The sequence below is a fragment of the Pipistrellus kuhlii genome, unplaced genomic scaffold (assembly GCF_014108245.1).
Source record: "Pipistrellus kuhlii isolate mPipKuh1 unplaced genomic scaffold, mPipKuh1.p scaffold_m20_p_3, whole genome shotgun sequence".
In the NCBI taxonomy this organism is placed as follows: domain Eukaryota; kingdom Metazoa; phylum Chordata; class Mammalia; order Chiroptera; family Vespertilionidae; genus Pipistrellus; species Pipistrellus kuhlii.
In genome coordinates this window covers 150630294-150655320 of record NW_023425529.1, presented here as the reverse complement: position 1 = coordinate 150655320, position 25027 = coordinate 150630294, and the positions used below count along the sequence as shown (strand labels likewise).

Here is a 25027-nt window from a genome sequence, read left to right as displayed (position 1 = left end):
CTTCCCCAGAGTCACAAAGTCCGGGGAGAAAGATATGGGGAGGTGGTGGATCAACCAGCAACGCCTCTGGCAAGTTGTTCTGGTGGGTCCTGCCCTTGATGTGCCCACTTTTTGAGAAGTCTGGCATCTGCTCACATGTGAGCCCTCCCTATGGGTATGGCCAGTGGGGGTCCACTGGGAAGCCTGAGCATTTCACCCAGACAATGGGTCTGCAGGGTCTTAGCCCAGGATCACCATTGCACACTTGCCTTGAATCCTAGTCTGTTAAATATCATCTTCAAAAGAACATATTGTCTTAGTGTTGAATTTTTATTTACTGCCTCCTTATTTCTTGGGTAGTTTAACAGGAAATTCTTGCCTAGCAAGTATAAATGGTTGTATTTAATCCTCAATACATAGATTATGTTCACCTCTGTAGCTCATATGTCTTAAGTGAATGGATTTGGATTTGTTCCAGTAACTGTGGCCCACTTTGACATGGATCCAGAAGCCTAGCCAATCTATTAAAAAAAAAAAAAATCAAATCTTTCCTATGTTGTTGGGAAATTGGAAATGGAGAACTGCTTCAGCTGCCAGAGCTGGTTGTCACATCAAGCCCATGCAGAGTGTCCTTGTCCCTCAAACTCCTTTGCCTACACCCAGTGTCTGCCAAGAATCCCATTTTGGTTTAGTGGTCCTGCAGCTTTCTTTGCGCGTCCTTCCTTGCTCTTTGCCTGTGGATGGTTCTGTAGTGGTCCGTAAAATGGTCCATTGACTTATTCACACACTTGCTTTCTGCAGAAATGAGTTTTTACTGACAGCTGTGCTTGTTTATTCTTCATCCTTCACATTCTAGGGTAGCTTCTTTGTGGTAACATTGCTTTTTTGTCTGACAGTTGAGACCTGTTGGGCCCTGAAGGACTAAATCATGTGGAGTTAGTTCTTGGTCATTCCAGAGTGGAGGAAGGGATTAGACATTTCCCTTTTGGAAACCTACCTGACCAAAAGGTTTTGGGTCTGTTTGGGAGCCCTTTTGTCCCTGTTATTCTGATTCATCTTAAAAGAAGCAAGTTACTTTGTTGGGGATTTTTCTCTATCCTTTTTGGATAACTAAAAAATCAATTGAACCAAATCTTTGAGACAGAGGCATTTCCCCTCATAAAGTTCTTTATGAATAGATTGTTATTTTCCTTCTTTCCTTCCTATGGGCGATACACAGATAACTGTGAAAGATATTCTGAAGTACTGTTTGCATTACTGAGGTGGCAAGGATCAAATAGCTTTAAACATTTCTCTGCCTGAAGGAAAGAGGATTTTTTTTAAAAAAAGGAAATGTGAGGTGATATACAATAGAATATATGCAAATAGTTGGCTAACTCTGCAGTCAATGGGGAAGAATAGATGTTTTGGCTATTTACTGTTAAGTATTAACACTGGATGAAGTGCATTTTTACACTGGATGAGGTACTTAACTTTCCTGAATGTTGATGATTTTTGGTTGACTTAGTATGAGATTGACTTTGTGATTTATTACATGCTTCAATTGGCCCTAGTGACTTTCCCCTGTCATTGTCAGTGGAGTTAGGTCAATGGCAAGGTTGATTCTAGACCAGTGTCTACAGAAGTTAGTTACCTGTATTTTTCATTTACATTCTAGCATTTTCTCTTGCTTCTAGTCAAGGCCGATACAGGTGGCACATGGGTTTTGGAGTCATTTTGGGGCACATCATTTAAACTGGTGTGATGAGCTGGCTTGTGTTGAAATGTGTGATAGAAGACACTGACTCTTTAAAAGTGACCATTGCCTCTTCTATTAAACTCGCTTTCTGTCCTGAGGTGTAGCATGAGACTTCTTGTCCTTCTCTTGTTTCTTGTATACCTAGGTGGATTCTGGGTACTTTTCTTTTTGAAAGTTAAGATCCAGTCAGAAATCTTTCAGACTTGTCCTTAGAAGAAAGGGGGCATACATATGCCAAATGCAAAACCACAATGATTTCTTTGATTGCAGGGACCTTTGGCCAGCTTGCAGTAAGAACTTGCCTTTAGAAGATCCTTTGGTTCCCTTCAATGTCTCCCTCTCCTCAAAGGGATGGCAGCCCGATGGACAGTGGGCACATGACCCTGACATCGACAGACTTCCGTGGAGGTAAGCTGCTCTGTCAGCGTCGCCCAGGCAGACGTGCGCCTTCCTCATCAGTCCTGAGCCCTGCCTCCATCCACACCTTGTACACATATATATGGTCAGAGAACTTGAGGCGTTTTTTTTTTTCTTGCTTCTAGCATGGCTAGGGTTCTGGCACCTCAGGTAACAAATATTCCTTCTCCCTGCGACTTAGAAATGAATGGACTGAAAGGCTTCTGTGGCAGCTTTCTCTTGGCTGAGATGGTATCTTGAACTCATGGACAATCCTTTATAGCTCTGTGTCTGTCTACCATTGCACATCGGGCTTAATTCTGGCCACTGGTGCCATTTGAGGACAAGTTGCAAAGAGTCTGTTCCCCCTTCTCACTTGCATTAGGAAATAAACTATTGATAGAGTAGCTGTTAACTGCTGTAGTGTGTACCCTCACCTGAGACTGGTGCTAATGTGTACAAATTTTAGAGGCCAAGCTCTGAACTTGTTAGAAGGTGTTGCTTCAAATCTTGATCCAGGCCAAGCACAGAGGACCAGAATCATACATGTCTCTAGAAAGTGGATTGCTGCCCTGGACAAGCTTGATGGTTGTTGGGCAGAAATTCAGCTTCTTCCTGCTATATTCTAAAGAAATAGATTTATCAAAATAAATTAGTGTGTTTCCTAGCGTATTTTTGTTGTTTTGTTTTTATTTCAGTTACGCGCTTAGGTTGGAAAAATCTTCTGGGCGTGAACTTATTACACATTTATTGTTTTAATGTAAAACTGAGAGTTTAAGGATGGCTGCCAAAATTGATTTTAACCTAAGTATGATCCTTCTAACTTTAATAGAGGTCACATTTACTTTTTCAACACTGACGGGGAGAGTGGGTGTTGCAAGACTTGCTAGCCCTTTTTTGAGGTCTTTATGATAAATATTAGCCCTTAAGATAATCTTTATGACTTGTCAGGATCTCCTTTCTAACCTCATTGGCACACTCAGAGGCTGAGCTCCTGCAAGGCTCTGGCTAGTGTTGAATGTATTAAGGAGGTTATCTCCTGGTTCCTGCATGCTCCTTTACCCTTCAGGTCTCTCACTATGTGCTCACTCTCTAAGATAGGGGTGTCGAACTCAATCAGAGAAGGGGCCAAAATCTAAAATCCAGCCTAAATCTCGGGCCGAATGGTTTACTGAACAGTCATAAACTGTCATTGTGATGGAAACGCAGCGGAGTGCAGTGATGACAGCGCGGTGCGGGCCACATTGCAAGGCCTGGCGGGACGGATTTGGCCTGCGGGCCTTGTGTTTGACACATGTGCTCTAAGAGGTGCATTAAGCTCTGTGCGATCCCTTGCTCTTTCCTTTACGGGCCCTGCGAACAGGAGGCACAGCTTTAATGAAAGGCAGCCATGTACACAGTGCACTAACTTCAAAGTAATTGCAGGAGGCTGGAACTCAAGGTTATTAAGTGAATTTAAATTCTAGTTTCACATATTAGTTTAATGTACCACGTTTGATACTAATTTTTCTGGTTTTTTAAATTTCTGTCTCCATTTTATAATCTGGAGCTTAGAACTGGTCCATTGGAGCAGCTGTCAACTAGAGTGGCATGTTCTTAGTCTCTGACTCTGTTTTCTTCTTTGAGCAAATCATTATTGGGTCCCTTAACCTATTCTGGATGCACCGCAATTTTTCAGAGTTGTGTCCATCTTTAACTTGTTTTTAAAAATTGGGATCTCCTGTTTGGTAAGTTGGGATCTCTTATCTGGCAGTTTGGCTTAGGATTGGAGCCCATAGAGCACATTTCACTAGGGTGCACCCGTGCCATTCTGAGAAACGCAGATTGGAGGAGAGGAGGTCAGGTGAGGGCAGAGTAAGATGAGTGCGTGGTCTTTTGGATCTGTTTCTTGGAGTTTCTCCAGCACTGGCTTAGGAGTGGAGAGCCGAGACAGCAGCTCAAAGAAAATAACTTCGATTAGTGTTGGAGACTCTGGGAGAAGCCTGGGTAAGATTTCCCTGGGACAGAGGGCAAGGAGATTGGGAGATTTGAGAGAAAGATATCAGGGAAATTCCTTAGTAAAGATACCGAACTGAAGGAGAGAGAAAGGAAAGCCAGTTGGAACTTTGGGCTGTATCAGACTGTCCTTTAGGCAATGGCTTGTGTGATGTCCCACCCTAGACCTGAGCTGTAGGCGAGTGCTGTGCATTGTTGGTAACTTGAGAGTGGACTGGATGTGATCACAGCAGGCTATTCTGTGCACGCACCCAGTTTTCATAGTTTTTTATTCAGATAGCATGGGTTTCTGTTCCTAAATTTTAAGAAAGAGAATTTCACTTCAAAAGTCTTCCCCTGAAAGTTTGTTACCATTCACGTCAACCTCTTTGTTGTCCCAGTTCCCACATCTCTTGGCTATTCCTGGCACCCCCCTCCCCCCCGGGCAGTGTGTGGGCAGTGTGTGTGCGCAGCCTCTGGGCCCCCAGAAAATGAGGTGGCAGCGTGCAGGTTGGTGTGGCTCTGCCTGGAGGTTGCTCTGCTCCTGGCAGACCACTTCATTGTCTCCTGGAGAGGCTATGCAAGTGAACACCAGTTCAGTTCCTGAAAACTGTTTTTAGTCACTTTGGTTAATTAGAGGCTCAAGAGTTTCAAACCACATACACAAGGTGTGAATATGTGATTATAAACATTTTTGAAAACCCCCTGCTGTGACCCCCTCTCCCCCCCCCCCTTTTTTTTTTGTATTCTCATTTCAAAGTTTAAGCAGTAACTTGAATGACCAGGTTGGATCTAGAAAGACAGTGTGTTGGCTAGTCTGACGTGGATGTGCCTGTTTTACTCACCATAAGTAATAAGAAAAGGTGTGGGCACTTGAGGACATTGAAGTGTGTGATGTGTAATTTAAAAAATGTGAGCCTCCCATTGTTCTCAGGAGTCTGGAATAATGAAGCTTACTGCTAACAATACTCACAGTGTATTAAGTCAGGCCTTCCCAATGTTTGTATGTTGAATTAAACTTCCTAGTCACTGGTGGTGTGAGGTTCGTGGGGTACTGCTGAAATAAGAACTATCAGAAGGCCCCATGGGAGGATGGGATGTTTGTTTGCCTTAAGTTACATTCCTCAGATTCCAAAGTCCCCTGCCCCTTAAGCCAGTCCTGGAAAAGGTGCAGCTGGGCTAGAAACAAAGCCAGTGTCCAGAGCTTCCGTTCCATGTTGCAGCCAGTATATTGCAGCCAGAATAGTTCAGCTTCCAAGTTAATTAAAGTCCATCAGTCCATTGTGGGAGGCCCACATGGCACGGAGCCTTGTGGATGCAGGGGAGCACAGTGTGTGTGTGTGTGTGTGTGTGTGTGTGTGTGTGTGTGTGTGTGAGAGAGAGAGAGAGAGAGAGAGAGAGAGAGAGAGAGAGAGAGAGAGAGAGAGAGAAAGAGCACTTTCTTTGTTTGGATGTTTAAATATTGCAGTGACCACATCTATCCTGGCCACTAATTTGTTCCCATGTATGTCTGGCAGGTAGTCACCCTCCCATGTCACTCAGACTTGACTGGGTATGCATCTGTTGTCCAGTCCCTTCCCCTATCAGTCAGCAGGGAGCAGACTTAGCAAAGCTGTATAAATGGCATGCCTATATTATTTAGCTTTCCCTTTCCTCCTTTCCTGTTAAGTAATAACCAAGTTATTACAACGCACCAGATTCTCATTATCATAAGCACATAATTGGGCTCCATGAATGGAGAGGAGGTAATAAAGGGTCTTGGGTTGACTGATGAGATGCCAGCTAGCCAATGGACAGCCCCTCGCTGATAGCTTCCTAGGAGCCCCATTCTTGGAGATAATAGTAGGTGCTACCTGATGAAATGCTGGATGTGTTTCATTTAGCAGGTTTCTGTTCCTGTATTCTCAGAGCATTGAGACGCTTAAAGGAGGCATATATGCAGCATTTCCTAAATGTGTTTACTTGTGGGATCCTCTGTTCTCTTTTTTAATGGTAAATTTCATTCGATACTGAGTCCCTGGCAGATCAACCTGCCTGGGAAGAGGAATCTTAGGAAACATTATGTGGTTAAGGACCTAGTAGGTCTGGAGATGCCAGGTTAGCAATAAGCAATCACATTCTGCCAATCTCCTGCTGTTTTGCTGTCTTTGAAAAGGATTCCTTAAAATGTTGGTGTTTTAAAAACTGGATGAATTAACAAAGACCATGAAGCAATAAATAAAAGGCAACTACTGAAGTAGCATGTTAATGTTTTAAACAGTTTTATTTTCCAGTGAATGTTTTTCTGGGTGATGCTGTAGAATTTGAGAGAAAACAAGGTATGAAGTATTTGGCCAAACAAAGTAATGTTACACAAAATCATGAGCTGAAACCTACTGTAGGTTAAAATTTTAACAAATAGAAATTGTTGGTAGGATTCAGGGGGACCTGATTAACACCATGTTACCTTAAAATCCTTTTGTCTCAATTTTTCTTGAAATCATTCTTAAGCTATTTCTAAGCTTTCTCTTCCTCAGGTGGGTGTGGTTCTTGCATTTTATTTAATGTGCATTTGAGTGTTAATAAGCTACCTGGTTGGCTGTGTAGAGAGCAACAGTGGACAAGGCAGTGACGACCCTGGCCCTCAGGGCGTTTCTCTGATTGGATTCCTAGAATCTTTGTTTGCCCTTCTTTACCTTGGTTACTGTTGGTGGTTGGCTGTTTTTGTTGCTTGCTTTTTGGTTTGTTTCGTTTTGTTTTCTTTTTTTCTTTTTCCTTTTTTTTTTTTGCCAGCTTTTAAGTACTGCCGGAGCTCCTAAGCCTTAGCTCCAGACTTGGACCTTCTGAGCCACAGATCTGATTGTGGAAGCATTTGCCAGCCAGCTTCCCTGGAGTATCTATGGGAACTTCACAATCAACATGCCCAAAGCAGTGAATTCTCTGATGAGCTGGATCTCTGGAAATCAAAAGTTCCCATAATCAAGGGATTGATTAGAAAGAGCTTATTTAATCCAAAGATAGTAATTTAAAACAGGAACATAGGGGCCTTTGAAAACTGGGCATACCCTGTCCCACCCCTGAACCGGGATCTAAGCGATGACCTGGCAGTGGTTATGAATGGCCTGGTTTAACTTCCTGTGGTGCAGCATCTCTCTTAGGCCGTGCATCGGAGACATGTTGGAAACGTGTGGGGCTTTGTAAAAGTGAGCCCGTCAGGGCCCAAGGCCTTTATTTGAAGCTGTTTTCAGAGGAGCCATGTGGAAGGCCCTCATGAAATTAACCAGCAGTTTGTAAGAGGTACATAGGCAATCTGGAGACAGTTACCAGAACATTCTTTACCAGCGGCTGTGTGGGATGCCTTAGTGGCTCCCACATCCTGTTTTCCCTCCCCTCCTTTCTGGTAACGCTGCTCCTGGGACTCCCCAGGAGAGCTTAGGCAGGTTGGCTGCAGCAGGTGATCCCCACTGTTGACCCTTTGAAGGAGGTGGGGAGCCAGTGCTGGAGGGGAGCGATACACCTTTTTTTATTTTTTTATTTTATTTTATTGATTTTACACAGAGAGGAAGAGAGAGGGATAGAGAGTTAGAAACGTCGATGAGAGAGATACATTGACCAGCTTCCTCTTGCACACACCCTACTGGGGATGTGCCCGTAACCAAGGTACGTGCCCTTGACCGGAATCGAACCTGGGACCTTTCAGAGCGCAGTCCAGCGCTCTATCCACTGAGCCAAACCGGTTTCGGCGATACGCCTTCTTAAGGACACGAATATAGTAAGTAGAGTCACGTTGTTGGCACAGGTGCTGTGGCCTCACAGGCTCTGACACACCACCTACCACTCTGGCCTTTCCGCCTCTGCACAGCTTGCTTCCCTTGATTGATCTTGCTGCTGTAACTGAGGGATGGAGATGACTGTAGGAGAAGTCAGGATGGCCCAGGTTCAGCACCTGTCCTTGGGCCCATCACAGTACCTGTTTTTCTATACATCTTGTCATCCACTCACCTCATCTCTAGGGATGGGAGGAAGAAGCCTCCTTCTGGCCTTTCCTTCAAATCAGGACATACCACCAGGCAAGGCGGAGCCAGGGTTAGCAAGGATTTAGGCAAAGGCCAGCAGGGGCCTGCTGGGTGTGTGTGTAGAGCTGCCTCTGAACTAGCCAGCAGGACCCCCGCCTGTATCTCTGGAGCACTCAATTCAGTGATTCAAAAACCATAGCCCATAATTTGAAGTGAACAATGAGAGACTGGGAAATTAGCTTTCAGCCTCTCATTTGTGGGGCATCTTTGCTGTTTTTGTGGCATGGAAAGTAAAATAAGTGGACGTAAAATATTTAATACGATAGGTGTGGGAAAAAGAAATAATACAAAAAGAATTTTCCTGATGGTACTCAAGGTGGGAGACTGCAAACCAATGCACAGAACACATGGGAGATCTGACCCAGCAGGTGCTGAGGGGACGGGCTGCAGTGGTTGGGTGGTCTCCCGGGGAGATGGCTCTGAGCCTACACCCAAGAACGAAGGCGGGAAGCAGCCTGGGTGTTCGGAGGAAGAGTGCTGTGGGCCCAGGAGATGGCGAGGAGCAGCCTGGCAGATAAGGAATGCTTTCATGTGGGGCTTGCTCGCTTCTTGGGCCTGTGCCAGAATCTGTCTGGTGGAGTTGGGAGGAATCTGGAATATACTTGTTGCCTCTAGAAATGCTCGACTAAGATTGTTAGACTCTTAAGTGTCTTAAAACTTGGAAAGGAGAGTGGAATGCATGCCAGGAAATGATATGATTTGTCCATTTTATCATCTGTTTTGTGATTCCTTTGGGTTGTTTTCTCAGGTTTTTGGCTTATTTTTATTTCAGTGTTACTTCCAAATAACTGTCTAGTTTCCATGCTTCTTATTTCTATTTTCACTATGTATTATCTTAATTAATCTACTCTGCTCTAAAGAAAATGGGTTTGGATTTATGATTCTTCTTAAGGACATGAATATAGTAAGTAGAGTCTCTGAAAAGAAGAAATTTATGTACATTTTAATAACATGATCACATGCATAGCTCTTTGAGACTCCTTTGAGCAGTAATTTCCCAGCTGATTACGAAGTGGGTTTTTATTTTGTGGAGGGGGAGGCACGGCATTCTTTAAGAAGGACCAAATTGTTTGTCTGCACTCAGAGGATCCACTGGTGCTGGCCCAGGGCAGAGCCCGGCTGACAGATGCTGACTGGTTTTAGTCCTGGGTTTCTGGTCGCACAGAGAACGGGCAGCGGCAGCCTGTCACTGTCCTGCAGCAGTCGGCGGATGGCTTTTCCCGTGCACAGCAGCCTCGTGCCTTCCGTCTGACATGGCGGTGACTTCTTTTCTCCGTGAGAATTTCCTTTTTCTGAGCAGTAAACAGAAGCTTATCCTTGTGGCTTAAGTTAGGATTTTAACAATGTTCTCTAGCGCTTGTCAAGGTTTGGAGCTCATACTGGTTGATTCCGGATTTGGGAGAGGATGTCTGTGGTGCTTCCGGTGCCTCAGCTCGCAGTCATTTCCCTGCATTAACGGGTGCTCTTCTGGGCCCTTGGTTGGAGCAGCAGAACTCCCCTCTTCCACACACACCCACACAGTGGCAGCCCCCTCCCAGGCCTCCTCTGCTTTGGAAGTCCTCTGCTGCATTCCGCACTGGCCTCAGCCAGCTGCAACCGCTGGGAGAGGGAGAAGCACATCTGTTTTCTTGGGGAGTGGTTTTTACTGTGCAAGTAACTGTTCTTACATTACTGGGACAAGCAGAAAAGATACATGACGTCCCTGGTGTCAGACTCCAGGGTGCCGGGATAAAAGCAGAACCACTTAACTTTTTTTTTTTTTTTGGGGGGGTGGACTAAACAAGTCTGCAAGCAAACCTTACTTTGAAATCATAAGGGAATAAATTTTATTTTGCAATCAATCATGGGAAAAAATTGTAGGCCCAGTGCCAACAATAATATAAAAGGTCTGCTTTGAAATGTTTCCGAGGATGGGGACTGTGGATTCCTTTCTCTCTCCCGAACACACTGTCCCAGTGTAATTGAAAGTCCCTGAAGACATTTGGCAGCTCCAGTTTATGTTTTCCTACCCCAAAAGTTGAATGAATTAAAATTTCAATAGGCTAAATATTTTACTTCATCAAAAAGAAACCCAGCTCTATTTCTGGCTGTTACCTATAGTTTAAACTTTAAAGGAAGCACTTATTGTATTTCTAGTTCTCTTTGTCTCATCATTCATGTTCTGCATATTTAAACCTCTGTTTGGAGTAGCTAAACACAGCTGATAGCTAATTAAGCCAAGGCTTCCCCTCCCTAAAACTTCTGTATTTCTAAGTTTTTAAAAAATGGTATAATATATGATGTCACACATCTTACTTAGGTTATGTAATGAGGGGCTGCGTGGTATGTAATTAGAGAAGACTGATTCCTAGTGAGGTAAGTGAACTTTCTCCTGTCCGGTAGTTGATGCAGCAAGCGTGACATTTGGGTCTTTGGGTAAATAATGACATTTTCTTCAAAATAAGAACAATGGACTGGGGAGCCAAGCCCCTTATTGAGTCGTGCCTGCCAGTAACATGTTATCATGACCACTGCCGACTGACCATGGTTTGCCAGGCGGTGGGCCCTGGGCACCTGGGGTTTGCATGTCTGATTATAAATTGAGAACATGTGCAGTATCTAATTGTCCACTGTAAATACACCTGTGCAGAAAATAAAACATAAGGAAGTGGCCACAGGAAGAATGTGAGACTGTGCAGAAAATAAAACATTAGGAAGAGAAGCAGAGGTTTCAAGTAGCAGAAACATTTCCTCAGTCCAGTCCAACACTGAGCAGACACGCATATTGAAAACTCCCTTTGGAAGCTGTTCGCCTTTAGACCAAGACAGTCATAGTGTAAACATGAATTTGCCACCCATGCATTTGAAACACATATGTTTTTGGTGAATCTACCAATTCCATAAATCGTTAATATTAAAGACACCTCTTTAAAAATCTGTAAAACGCAATGAAGTCTTTATTCTTTCTCACCACACTCACCCTCTGACTTGGACTTATCTGATCTCTTTGGGCTGTGTCTTTATCAAAGAATTAAAGCTAAATCCTCAATAATCACATTGGTTTTACTGTTTTTGTGGTAGATATTTCTGACATGTTGCATAAGGACCATTGAAATCACCTATCAGAAGGTAAAGTTGTAATTAACTGAAATGTTTCACTTTTGCAGAAATAGCATATTGTTAACTTGTAGCATGGCATAGAACTTGCTCAATTTGGTGATTTGTAATCATTTACTGGTGTTTGCTCTCTATTGAGGATAGATACAAGGGAGGAAAGAAAAAGCCTTCCTTTACATCCCAGGGCAATTTTTTTATGCTTCTCTTTGTCACTTCTGTACCCTCAGATTTAGATGATATGTGAGTTTATTTCCTGGATAACCTTGTAAGCGTCCTTAAGTTTAGCAGTGATTTTATTCATCTTAATGTCTACCAGCATTCAGCACATAAACTCCCCATTAATAGATTTATTGCTTGTTGTGTTAAATCTATGCTGATGGAAGCGAGGGACATCTGTACCCACTGGGGAGAATTAGTTACTGAAATCCATGAATACGTACAAGGTCGTCTCTACCAGAAGAGATAATCCTGTGACTTATGCCCCAAGAAGAGCTTTATAGGGAATGCCCAGTGTTTTCTCCAATTTATTAAAGGACATTAGGGCAATAATTCTTAAACGGGGCATGATGGAGGGCTGTGTGTGAATCCCTCAAATTATAGCATACATTTTTAAATTGCTGCACCTTTTAGCAGATTAGAGTTCCTTGATTCCTGAAACAGTTAAATGTTAAGAATAGTTACATCAGAATGTATTTTGCTCACTGGAATTCTTTAGAAATTGCTTAGAAGTCATGATTTTTTTATTGTGATTCTGGCTTAGGTTTCTGATTCAGTGTCACAATATCTGAATTTGAGTCCCAGTTGCTCTCCTTTCTTCCCATTGACTAGATATCTTAATTTGTAAAATGTTAAGACAGTCCAGCTGCTTGTAGCTCAAGTGGTTAAGTTTCGATGCATGAACCAGAAGGTCATGGTTCAATTCCTGGTCAGGGCACATGCCTGGGTTGTGGGCGCCATCCCCAGTAGGGGACGTGCAGGAAGCAGCTGATTAGTGATTCCCTCTCATCATTGATGTTTCTATCTCACCCTCTCACTTTCTCTCGGGGGGGGGGGGGGGGGGAATATATATATATATATACATATATATATATATATACATATATATACAATATATATGTATATGTATATATATGTATATGTAGGTTTTAATCTCATATATATATATATATATATATATATATATATATATGAGGTTACTTAAGTAGACATTATGATTACATCAAATGAAATACTCTCTATGAAGGTATTTAATAACTTGTGAGGTGGCACTGCTTTGCATGAATGCAAAATGGTGGTGTGGACCCCACCTCCTTGACCGGCAGAAAGACACTAGAAATTCTGGGGCCCCCCATTGTGAAGGAGAATGTGGTCCTCCCTAGTCCTGTGGAGGTCTCGGCCCTCCCCTCCTTCAGTGAGTGTCGCCACCCAACACTGGTCACAGCTGAGTGGCCCCTGGTGGTCAGAGGGGATGGAAGATGGCCTGGGAGGACAGCACTTCTCCTGCAAGAAAGTGAGAGTTGACCTCTCCCTGTCCTTTCAAGTTTCTGTCAAACCAAGGCTGACTGGTTGTTAAGGAGTACAGATACCAAGGCAAGTTCAGGCCTGAAAACGCTGCAGGCCAAGCTGAGCTGTGCTGAGCAAATCCTGAGAGTTGGGGGGTGGGGGATGGGGGCAGGCGGTATTAGAAAATCAGATGAAAAAATGTTACCTGTCCACACATAAAGTTCATTTCCAAAAGCACCTTTTTCTTCTCTAGAAATAACCCTCTTGGTGCCCAGGCAGCACTGTGCCCCTGCACATAGAAAAAAGCACTGGTTGCCATAGTACCCTCCCTCTTCCTGGGAGTTTTGTCCATTCCTTAGCACAGTGGTCGGCAAATTGCAGCTCGTGAGTCACATGCGGTTCTTTGGCCCCTTGAGTGTGGCTCTTCCACAAAATACCATGGCCTGGGCAAGTCTATTTTGAAGAAGTGGCGTTAGAAGAAGTTTAAGTTTAAAAAATTTGGCTCTCAAAATAAATTTCAGTCCTTATACTGTTGATATTTGGCGCTGTCAACTAATGAGTTTGCCGACCAATGCCTTAGCAGGAATCTCCGCCTCCTGGCCCTTTTCCAGGTGTAAGTATTATGTTGTGATGTCATGAAAAGTCCTGTGGGTCAGGACAGTTGCTAAAATACTCTGTTTTATTCAAGGACAAAATCATTTGAACTTCCAGCTGTCTGTTCGTTTGTCTCGATTTTGTTCTTGATTATAGACATAGGAGGTTGTTATTTAAAAAAATTAATGTATATTCTTATTATTTTCTACTAATTATACATGTATCTTTATCTTTATTATTTCTTTACTTTCTTTAGGTTGGTTCCTTTCCTTAGGCTTCTGTCTTCCTTCCTAACTTTTGGGATGAACATTTTTTTTTTTTTTTTTTCCCGGCTTGGTAATAGGAATACATAGTGCTGTCAGTTTTCCTTTGGCTCTTTACTGTAGTTTCTGGTGTATGTGTTGTTTCCAACATCATGTTTTGTTTTGTTTGTTTGTTTGGGCTAAGGATTTGATCCAGTAATTTACCGTTACTTTATTTCCCTTTGTGCTGTTTCAGGTCTTAGTGTACAACCTTATTTTTAATTACATATAGTGGCCTTTCTCCCATTTCACGGTTGTTTCCAGCACCAGAAGACTCTCCTTGCCTTTGTCCCCCCATCAAGGCCTGGGAAGAGAGAGGGAAGCCTGGGATCTCCTGCCCCCACCCCTTTCCTCATCAGTGCACTTACCCTTGGTGTGCGGAATTATTCCCCTTCCATCTGGGTGCCTCAGGATTGCTTTGGGCTGAGCAGAGAAGGGCTGTGCTAATGGGATGAGAGGTGGTGAGGCCAGCTGAGGGCTTCAGGACCTGCTGCATTCTTGGATCTGCAAGTTCATTTACTCTTCTGGCTCCTTTTCTAGGGCCTGGGCCTATTGCAGCTGCTTCATAGGATGTGCTGAGCACTAGTGGAAATAAGGTGTGTACATGGGCACCCAGCACTGTGCCTAACACACAAAAGGCACACCACGGCGTGGTCCTCCTCTGCTGCTCCAGCCAGGCCAGTCACAGGCTTTCTGAGCTGCAGTCCATGCCCTGTGCTTCAGGCCGGTGCTCACCTCGCTCTTTCTCTCCAGCAGCCTCTTCAGACAGTATCGACAGATATCACTTTCCACAGAAATTCCATTTTTTTGTTTTTTAAACGTAAGGCCTTCTTCTCTATTGGAGCCTGTTACAGACCCACAGCTGCTGTGTCATTCCTCCCCAGCCTTCAGTTGTGTTGCTGAGGTAACACACACGTTCAAGATGCACTTGAGAAGTAGGGTAGCCAATGGGGAAAGTGACTCAAAGGGATTTAATGTTCTGTGCTTGTGGGATCATCTTATTATGTAAGGATTAGTAAAGTGATAGGGACTGACCTTTATTTACCTGGGACGACTCGCATACAGGGGTGGGCAAAAGTAGGCTTATAGTTATTCTTATAGAAAAAAAGACATAATACAAGAATAAATAATATAAGAAATAAACTGTTTCACATACAACTGTAAACCTACTTGTATATTCTGAGCACCCCTTCACTTAAAAATATTGCTATATATCACTTGTTAGAAAGGAAAACAACTTTTCCTCCACCCTCTTTTTACCTGGGCGCAAATTAAAATGACAAGAGCCAGATTAACAGGAGAAAAGTTTATAAGTGTGCATATTCATTAACTGATAATGATAGAGGCTTATATACTAATTAAGGAAAAGGGAGGGGAAGAACAAATGTGTTTCTTTAGGAAAGACAAATGGGGTTTTACAGCTGATAAAATAATGTGCTGCTCACTCTACTGAAAGGTCCTGCTTCCTCCTTCCGGCCAGGGGTGTTTATGGTAGATTTATTCTGTTCTTCCTCTTGAGAGTAGGCCCTTCCCCAAAGAGGAGGTTTATACAGCCTCGCCTCCCAGAGATTGCTGCTTTAGTCTGATCAGGGAAGCTCCTAGCAGTCTTCTTTCTGCATCTAGTAAATAGGTGTTTTCAGCTTAAAGTCATCTTCATACTAACCCAATAGGCTCCACACACTACATTTCACTATCAGTTACCATCGTTGGGCTGGTTCCAACCTCTCTCCCAAACTCCAAAACCATATTTTTCAACTGTTGCTCTGGTGTGTCTACCAGACTGCCCCATCAATATTGCAAAAGTACAAAGAGCCATCTCGGCTTCCCTCCCCTGTCCACCTACTTGTCCTCTTTCTGACCTTCCTATCTGTATTCCTGGAGTCCTCACTGCGGCTCACACTAGCGGAAACACTCATCAGGCCACTTCTAGAATGTCTCCAGGTCTCACCCTGACCTGCTCATTCATTCTATCATGTAGGTTACTTATCCTCCTGTCTGAAAGTTTTGATTTCCCCATTGCTTATTAAGTTAAGCTGAAACTCCACCAACTGGCATTATCCTCACCTACTTAGCTGAACAGGATCACTTGTTTATTCCTTGACCATCCCCAGGAATCTGCCAGAAACACCCGTCACCCTGCCCCAGTCAGCCTTAGTACTTTTTCCTATTTTTAATTTTATTACTATTATTTTGTCTAAAGTTTTATATATGTCTCCTTTTCCCCAATTGACCCCCTCACCCCTTCCCAGCCCAGGTAAGCCCCCATTGTCCCAGTGTCTGTGTCTATTAGTTATACTAATATGCAAGCATATAAGTCCTTTGGTTGCTTTCTAATGCTCCCACCCCTACCACTTGTCTCTAGATCTATCTATTCTTGTTCATCAAGTTATGTTGATCGTTATATCCCACATATGAATGAGATCATGTGATATTTATCTTTCTCTGATTGGCTTATTTCGTTTAGCAATAATGCTCTCCAGTTCCAGCCATGCTGTTGCAAAAAAAACCTTCGTTTTATGATAATAGTGGCGTAGTGTTCCATTAGATGTACCACAGTTTTTTAATCCACTCATCTGCTGATGGGCACATAGGCTGTTTCCAAATTTTAGCTATTGTAAATTGTGCTGCTGTGAACATAGGGATGCATATATCCTTTCTGATTGGTGTTTCTGTTTTCTTGGGATATACAGTCCTAGGAATGGGATTACTGGGCCAAATGGGAGTTCCATTTTTAAATTTTTGAGGAAATTCCATACTGTCTTCCATAATTGCTGCACCAGTCTGCATTCCCACCTGCAGTGCACGAGGGTTCTTTTTTCTTCACATCCTCGCCAGCACTTGTCGTTTGTTGATTTGTTGATAGCCATTATGATAGGTGTGAGATGGTATCTCATTGTTGTTTTGATTTGCATCTTTCAAATGATTAGTGACTTTGAGCATGTTTTCATATGTCTCTGGGCCTTCTGTATGTCCTCTTTCGAAAAGTGTCTAGTTCCTTTGACCATTTTTTGATTGGATCATTAATCTTCCTTTTGTTAAGTTGTATTGAATTTTGGAGAATAAACCCTTATCGAAGATAACATTGGCAAATATGTTCTCCTATGCAGTGGGCTTTCTTGTTGTTTTGTTGATGGTTTATTTTGCTGTGCAGAAAATTTATTTTGATGTAGCCCCATTTGTATAGACCAGTGGTCTGCAAACTCATTAGTTAACAGAGCCAAATATCAATAGTACAACGAAATTTCTTTTGAGAGCCCAATTTTTTAAACTTAAACTTCTCTAGTGTCACTTCTTCAAATTAGACTCGCCCAGGCCATGGCATTTTGTGGAAGAGCCACACTCAAGGGGCCAAAGAGCCGCATGTGGCTCGCAAGCCACAGTTTGCTGACCACGGCCCTAGGGGCTGTGTCTGTAAAGAGATTGCTATGACATATGTTTGCTATTTTGCTGGCTATGGAATCTTATAAGATCTTTATGGTTTTCCATCTTACATTCAAGTCCTTTAGCCATTTTGAGTTTGTTTTTGTGTATGTTGTAAGTTGGTGGTCTAATTTCATTTTTTTTTTGCATGTATCTGTTCAAATTTCCAAGCACCATTTATTAAAGAAACTTTTTTTTTTTTTTTTTTACCCCATTGTATTCTCTTGCCTCCTTTGTCAAATATTAATTAAGCATAATGGCTTGGGTCCATTTCTGGGTTCTCTTTTCTGTTCTCTTTCCAGTACCAGGCAGTTTTGAGAACCATGGCTTGGTAATATAGCTTGATATGTGGTAACGTGACCCCTCCAACTTTATTCTTTTTTCTCAGGATTGCTGTGGTTATAAGGGTTTTTATTTTTTTATTCTAGATGAATTTTTGGAGAGTTCTTTCTAGGTCTGTGAAATATGCCGTTGGTATATTAATGGGGATTGCATTGAATCTGTAGATTGCTTTGGGTAGTATGGACATTTTAATAGTGTTTATTTTGCCTTAGTTCTTCAAGTTGCAGCTCAAATACCACTTCTCTCTTTGAGTCTCATCTAAGCCTTCTCCTCATTCAGTTCAGATGGGCCTCTCTGAACACCCATGGCATTTTGGATCTCTTTTGTTGCACCCCGTGCAGGCTATCTGATTGTAGTTATTTGTCCACTTTTTCTATTATGAAAAGTTTTTTAAAGTCAGAGTCTAGATATATACTATGTTCATAGTAGCTGTCTAAATTACTTAAGAAATGGTAGCATCAGTGAAACAGGAAACAAGTTTTAAGTATCTTTGTTTTAAAAACCATATTGTTAAGGAAGTCTTACCCCATTAATCCATCCATCCATCCACCCAGAAGGCTAAGTGACTGGCCGACTAACGGGTACCTATGACGCACACTGACCACCAGGGGGCAGATGCTCAATGCAGGAGCTGCTGAGCTGCAGTGAATCGGCAGTGGCGGTTCTTGGAAGATGCATGGTTCTCAGGTGACTCATCCCGGAACCAGAGAGGAAGGGAGCCTGATTCCTTGTGGCGCCTCATGATTCCTGAATCTGGTTTACTACACACTTGCATTTGCGTTCCACACCCTGTATGACAACAACTTTGCAGAGTGCCCTCTCGCACTCTGGGACCCCTCGGGGGATGTCCGAGAGCCAGTTTTGGCTCGATCCCTACAGGCCAGGCTGAGGGACCCCACCTGCCAGGGGGACCTCGCTCACTGTGCAGACTCCCTTCAAGCTGTGGCGCCACTCCAGGCATTCTAATTAATGTCCTTTCAGTGTGCACGAATCGGTGCACTGGGCCACTCGTATTTTAATAAAACCTGCTGTACTTTAGACGATTCTTGGGCTCAACCTTTTATTTTGGCTAATGAATTTGGATGCAGTGTAGATGCAAAGTGGACTTAACTTCATTTTAGAATTTCTGTGTGAAAAATCTTGTTAACTGTGTGGAAACTTACCCTGTCTTGTTTACCTTGTTTTAACCTTCCTGTCATCTGTTGTTGTCTGTCAAGCCTTCTTTCCCCTGAAAAGGGAGCCCCCATTTTCAGTCACCAGCACAGCTTCTTAGGAAGCAGTTGTCAACAATTCAGATTGCCTATAAGTGGCGTCATTATTGATGCTGTGTTGCCATTAAATTAATTTCTGCAAGCAAAAACTACCAAAAGCAAAACCGAAAGACAAATGAGGAAAATGCTGGTTTGCAAATCATGTTGCAGAAGGCTAATGTTATTTATTTTAAAAATATATATATATTTTATTGATTTTTTTACAGAGAGGAAGAGAGAGAGATAGAGAGCTAGAAACGTCAATGAGAGAGAGTCATCGATCAGCTGCCTCTTGCACACCCCCTACTGAAGATATGCCCACAACCAAGGTACATGCCCTTGACCGGAATCGAACCTGGGACCCTTCAGTCCCCAAGCCGACGCTCTATCCATTGAGCCAAACCGGTTTCGGCGCAGAAGGCTAATGTTAGAAGCTCCCATTTTTAACAAAGGCCTGTAACCCAGTAAAAAAAAATGGACAGAGGAAATGAATTAAGGGTTCATATAAAATAAACACAGCCCTCCAATATATAAAAGTGTTTATTTAACCTTACAGTAAGAGAAAGATGAACTCCTTGAGATACCATTATTTTCCATTTATGGGTTGATGACTGTCCTCATTTTCTGCCATAATGAAGTACCACCAAATGGCATGGCTTAAACAACAGAAATTCATTTCCCCACAACCCTGGAGGTTGGGAGTCTGAGGTAGTCCCAGCTGGTTTTCTCTCAGGCCTGGCTTGCAGGTGGACATCTTCTCTCAGTGTCTTCCCTGGTCTTCCCTCTGTGTACCTTTTACATTGTGAATCCTGAATTAATTAAATAAGCCATTTCTTTCCCCATATAGGAACATTCATGATTTATGTTGTTTGAGGGAATTTTTAAAAAATGAAATTATTATGGTGAAAATTATTCTTATTTTAAGAACTCTTCTGATTTATTTCCCTTAGAGTGCCTCACAGGATTACGGGGGCAGTGCCTGCACATCCAGGCAGGGACAGCGTGGTCCTCGAGTCACTGAGAACAGGCCAAGTGTGTCTTTGACCAGACCTTGCCTCAAGGCTGGGAGAGCAGTAATTCTTCTTTAATCCCAGTATAGAATCTGTATGAATCATTGTTCCAGATTTTCTTTTCCTTATACACTCCCACGCAGATAAATACTATTTGGTGTTGTTAATTGGGCTGTTTGAGTTTCTGCAGGTTATTTTAAGGCATTTATGGGTGATGATGTTGATAAGCTAATACTACTTTGCATGTGTTTAGAACTTTGAACTTTGCAGAGTGATTTCACATTCATTATCTCATTTTATTGTCAATTGAACTGGGAGGTTTAGAAACATGGAGATTATTACTTTTTTTTTTTTTAGGGCTGAGGAATCCAAAGCTTGGGTGTTTCCTGGTAAGTAAGTGATAGTCTTCTAGCTGGAGGTTTCAGAGTTCCTGTATGCAAAACTCACAGGGCTGGAATGAGGAGGGAATTACTAGTCAGTGCTTCGGGTCTAGTAGCACTTGATCATACAGTGCAGTGGCTTTCAGTGAGGGTGATTTTGGCTCTTTGAGGCCATCAGAAATGTCTGAGAACCTTTGGTCATCAGAACTGGAGACCTAGTGAGTAGAGAGCCAGGGATGCTGCTATCCTCTATGGGCACCAGGCAGTGCCCACAGAGAGAATTGTTGCCCACATGTCAGTGTCAAGGATGAGAGATCCTGGTGTAGCTGCACACATTCCTGAGGGGCGGAGTATGAGATAGCCCTCTCTCTGAGGTGAGAGGAAGGTGAGGACAGTGCTTGGGGGTAGAGAATGAAGGAGGGAGATGGGTACCCTTGTGTTAGTATCCTCAGAGAACTGCCCTGTGAACTGGACTTGCAGGGAGCCTCGCAGAGAGAGCCCCTGTGCAGAACCTGCAGGTGTTGGACTGGGGTGCATTCTGGGGCCGCGGAGCAGAGCATGTGGAAATGAGGTGGGGAGACAGGGTACATGCTTGTGAAGGGCACTCATTCACCAAGCCAGAGTTTGGAAGTCATGACAGAATTTAGTAGAAGCTCTCAGATATTTTAAAATCAGGAGTTTGTTGTTGTTTCTTAAGAGATTGATTCGACACCCCTACTCTATAGTGTTGGTGGACACCTTTATGTCAAACCGCTCAAATTGTACCCTGTACCTCCTTCCCGTGGGCTTCCTGTCAGTAGACAGCACTGCCAGATGTTCATTTAAGTGAGGAAAGCCAGAGTCGCTTTGATCTCCTTTCGCACTACCAGCCCTGTCATTTCTGCTTCCCAAGCCTCTCCTGACGATGTCACACTCACCTTTGCCTTCACCTTTCCCCAGACCATACACGAGCCTTTAACTATTTCCAGCCACTTCTCCACACACGTTGAGTGCTTGCCAAACGAGCATTGCTTTGGTACCCTTCAGTGCGTTAGGTTACAGCGGTTGGCAAACTCCATTAGTCAACAGAGCCAAATATCCACAGTACAACGATTGAAATTTCTTTTGAGAGCCCAATTCTTTATACTTCTTCTAATGCCACTTCTTCAAAATAGACTTGTCCAGGCCGTGGTATTTTGTGGAAGAGCCACACTCAAGGGGCCAAAGAGCCGCAGTTTGCCGACCACAGCCTTAGGAGAAAGTCTGACATGTTTACCCCCAGCTACTACAAGATTGGCCTTTCTCTGTCACTGTCCACTCGCCCTTCCTTGTGCTCTTTCCATTAGGTCTTTGATGCTGCCTCTTCCCTGCCTTGCAGCTTCACTCCTGCCACCTGGATGCTGACCCGCATTTCTTCCCCTGGTCCCCTCCCTCCACTTCTTCCCCGACCCCAGGGCCAGCTCATCCATCATTCAGGTTCTGATGTGAGCTGCCAGGTCCCTGCTATGCCCTCTCATGGCACCCACCTGTGAGTTATAGTTAGTCAAGCAGCGTCGAAGGTTGTCTTCAGTTCTGGAAGACAAGCTCCCTGTGCGAAGGCAGGTGCTCACCGTGCTTACTGCTGCCTCCCAGTGCTCGCCCCTGGGAAAAGCTGCTCAGTGGCATCTCAGCCAGGAGTGAGTGGGGACTGGCAAGATGAGTGACACACCCAGTGAGGTCAGAAAGCAAGTCTAGGCCAGAGGCGGTGGCCAGTGGAACCTTTTCCGATACAATTTGCATTTTATTCCCCAATTAGTGGATTAGTGGTGCTGATGGAATAAAAGCACATTAGTCACAGGACCTAGGCTAAGGCACTCAAAATGCTGTGGCCTGAAAAAAGGACCCACTGCTGTTTCCTAAGTGCCCTTGAATCTGGTGGACTTCATGTTTACATAATAGCATTCATACCCCAGCAGGTCTGGTACCAGGAAGCAGCTGGATGAAAATAGAAACCGGCTGGTCTTTTTACTGCATCTTCCTCCCCAGAAAGGCGGAGTCCCTACAGTGACAGGGTGGGGCTTTAGCCTTTTAGCTGGGGAGCAGCCGGTTTGCCAGTTGTCCTGCTATTGCTCTAATGTCCTCTGTGGTATTAGGACAACACTGGGAATGGGTCACTGATCTCTGTAAGGGAGGAATAGTGCTTTAAAGTGTTGTTTCGTTTCCTTGGTAGGTAGGTAGTTACTTGCTAGGCTAACCCAGGATGGAGCTTTGGAATGACAGGCAAGGTGTGGTCACTTGTGTCTTGTTCCAGGAAGCAGTGTGGTGACACTGGAATCTGCAGAGTCAGCAAAGCCTGTTCCCAGGGTGTCCTATTGCACAGCTCCCTGCAGTGGGGAGTGCGTGAGGAGAGATTACAGACCTGCTGAGAGTTTATCTTGCTCTTGTAAACTTGCCCTTAATGCCCATAAAATAATAAAAGAGATGTGAGCTGGGGCAAACAGCTCTGTTAAAAAAAAAAAAAGGACTGAGTAGAAGTTCTCTGAGAGCAGTGGTTTTTATCCTTTCTAATGCCACGACCCTTTAATACAGTTCCTCATGTTGTGGTGACCCCCAACCATAAAATTACTTTCTTTGCTACTTCATAATTGTAATTTTGCTTCTGTTAAGTAATCGTAATGTAAATGTCTATGTTTTCCGATGGTCTTAGGCTCTACAGTAGCGGTTGTAGAGCCTAAGGTTGAGAACTGCTAGCAGGGTCACCTACGACCATCGGAAAATACAGATATTTACATTACGATTAATTAACAGAAACAAAATTACAGTTATGAAGTAGCAACGAAAATAATTTTATGGTTGGGGGTCACCACAACATGAGGAACTGTATTAAAGGGTCGCGGCATTAAGATTGAGAACCACTGCCTTAGAGGAAAACAATTTAAATTTCCCATGTCATCAAAAATGGTATTGGGCGTTGCCTGGAATAGTTTATTTCTAGCTACCAGACAGGATGCTTTCGGAATGCTCTGAAAGAGCAACACAATGTTCTCTAGTAGCAAGTGTTAGAGAGATCTGCCATTGGGCATATTTGTGAACAGAGAAGAAGGTTGGAGATCACTCTTTTTGATAGGAAGTTCTCTTTAAGTTAGGACCAGGAGGTGATTGAGCCTGTTCAAGGCAGATGCCCTTGAGTGGTTGTTAAGTGAGGAGCTCTTTGTATGTATAAGGTGGATTCCAAACTCATCATTTAAGCTTTTTTCTGTGCCTTCTCTAACCTAGACTTAAATTGTCTTCACCATATTAGTAGTCAAGGTCATTTAAAAGCTTGTAAGTGTTCTATATACAGTCAAATGTGGACTGTCTATCTAGGATATTATAGAATTGACTTCAGATGTCAGGGTTTGTTTTAAATTTTAGAAGGGCTTTTTTTTTTTTTGCAAGTGCAGAGTAGACACAAGTGCCTCACTTAGTGAGTGCAGTTGGTGTGATTGACCCTTCCTTGGCTGCAGAGCACCACAGGTAGCCTTCCTGAGCTCGAGGGTGCTAGGCACTGTCCGTGGCGCGTAGAAAAGTAAATCTAAAAGGGAAATCAGACCAGTAGGTCTAAAGTAGGGGTGTTGAACTCAATCAGAGAAGGGGCCAAAATCTAAAATCCAGCCTAAATCGCGGGCCGAATGGTTTACTGAACAGTCATAAACTGTCATTGTGATGGAAACGCAGCGGAATGCAATGATGACAGCGCGGTGCGGGCCACATTGCAAGGCCTGGCGGGACAGATTTGGCCCGCGGGCCTTGTGTTTGACACATGTGGTCTAAAGCAAAAGTCTGTTCAGCATATGGTGCCAGTGAGGGTTTTCCTGACAGGGAACTGGTGAGGTGAAATGGTCGAGAAGTCAGAGTCCTGTTACTAGAACCAGGAATCCATGGCACTCGACAGAGGGTCCTTCTTGGGGATGATCTGAAGGGCAAATGCACAGTACTGTCCTGAAGATACAGGAACGTGGAAGAGGTTTTGTTTTTCTATCCTGTTTTGTTGCACACGAAAGCTACCATAAAATACTGAGTTAGCAATGAATCTTGCTGATACAAGCACACCCATGGACGTGGCTCCCAGGCAGTGGGCCAGAACACCACTAGCACTGCGATGGGTCAGCCCCCACAGTATCACTGAAGGGTTACCTCCCATCGGTGCTGTTATGGGTTATTCGTGTCACCAGCTGTTGTTCTGTTCTGGCACTTAGCTGAGCATGGGTCAGAAGCTTAGAGAGAAAATACCTTCCCAGGCCCCTCAGCTTGTAAGGAGGGGTCAGAATCCCAATTCTGGTCTGGCTCATTCCCAAGCACGAGTCTTCCTGACCACCATATGGGAAGAACAGTGCAGATATCTGCTTGCTTCTTTCAAGGGAGAAGCAGTTTGGGATTTATGATTCAAAAGAGAACGCTGGAATTTTTAGGAGCTGCATGAGAGAGAAAAGGAAAAGACAGAGTCACAAATGGCACCTCACCCCGGTGGTGCGGAGCTAGGTGGACAGACACAGACTTCGTTTAGCACGGGCCTCCTTTCCTGGAACTCCCTGAGAGAGCATGGTAGCTTCTGGGGGTCAGAAATGGGCTGCCCTCTGTGAATCTCAGGCTAGCTGGCTAGCCCACCACCCCTCCTTTGGAGCATTGCCTTTCCCTTTACTCACAGGGATGAGGGTCAGTCCCTGCATCACAGCTGCAGGCCACAGAAAAGGAAGTGACCTCCTCCCAGGATTGTGTGCCCGGGCACCTGGCTGACACGGGGGGAGACTGTGTGGCCGTTGCTGGACTGAACTGGCTTTGGGGATTGGATCTCAAACCTTAATATGCTTGTGAGTTATGGCCTGAGTTGTTTATGAGTGGAGCCCCCTGTGTTCCCATCTTGTTGCATCTTCAGAGATGGCTAGTCTAGGGGAGGTCTGGTTACCTGTCTGGAAGGGTCTGGTACAGGGCTTGGCCAGACACGGCAGTCTCTCTGACACAGGAGGCCTCTTGCCCACAGCTTGCTGGGC

The 25027-nt window shown here is 43.9% G+C and overlaps 1 protein-coding gene across 6 annotated transcripts in view; it reads left to right on the top strand.

The window, feature by feature from the left end:
• Window positions 1–25027, top strand: part of STK24 (serine/threonine kinase 24) — a 100763-nt gene that overhangs the window by 48104 nt on the left and 27632 nt on the right. For 2 of the 6 annotated variants that reach the window (XM_036456569.2, XM_045588754.1), the window contains exon 1: window positions 11245–11250. The exons of 3 other annotated variants lie outside the window; for them this stretch is intronic. The gene's annotated coding sequence lies outside the window, so the exon portion shown is untranslated. Of the gene's footprint in view, window positions 1–1987; window positions 2126–11244; window positions 11251–25027 lie in introns of those variants that run through there. One more of the 6 variants, XM_036456568.1, reaches the window with a different exon arrangement.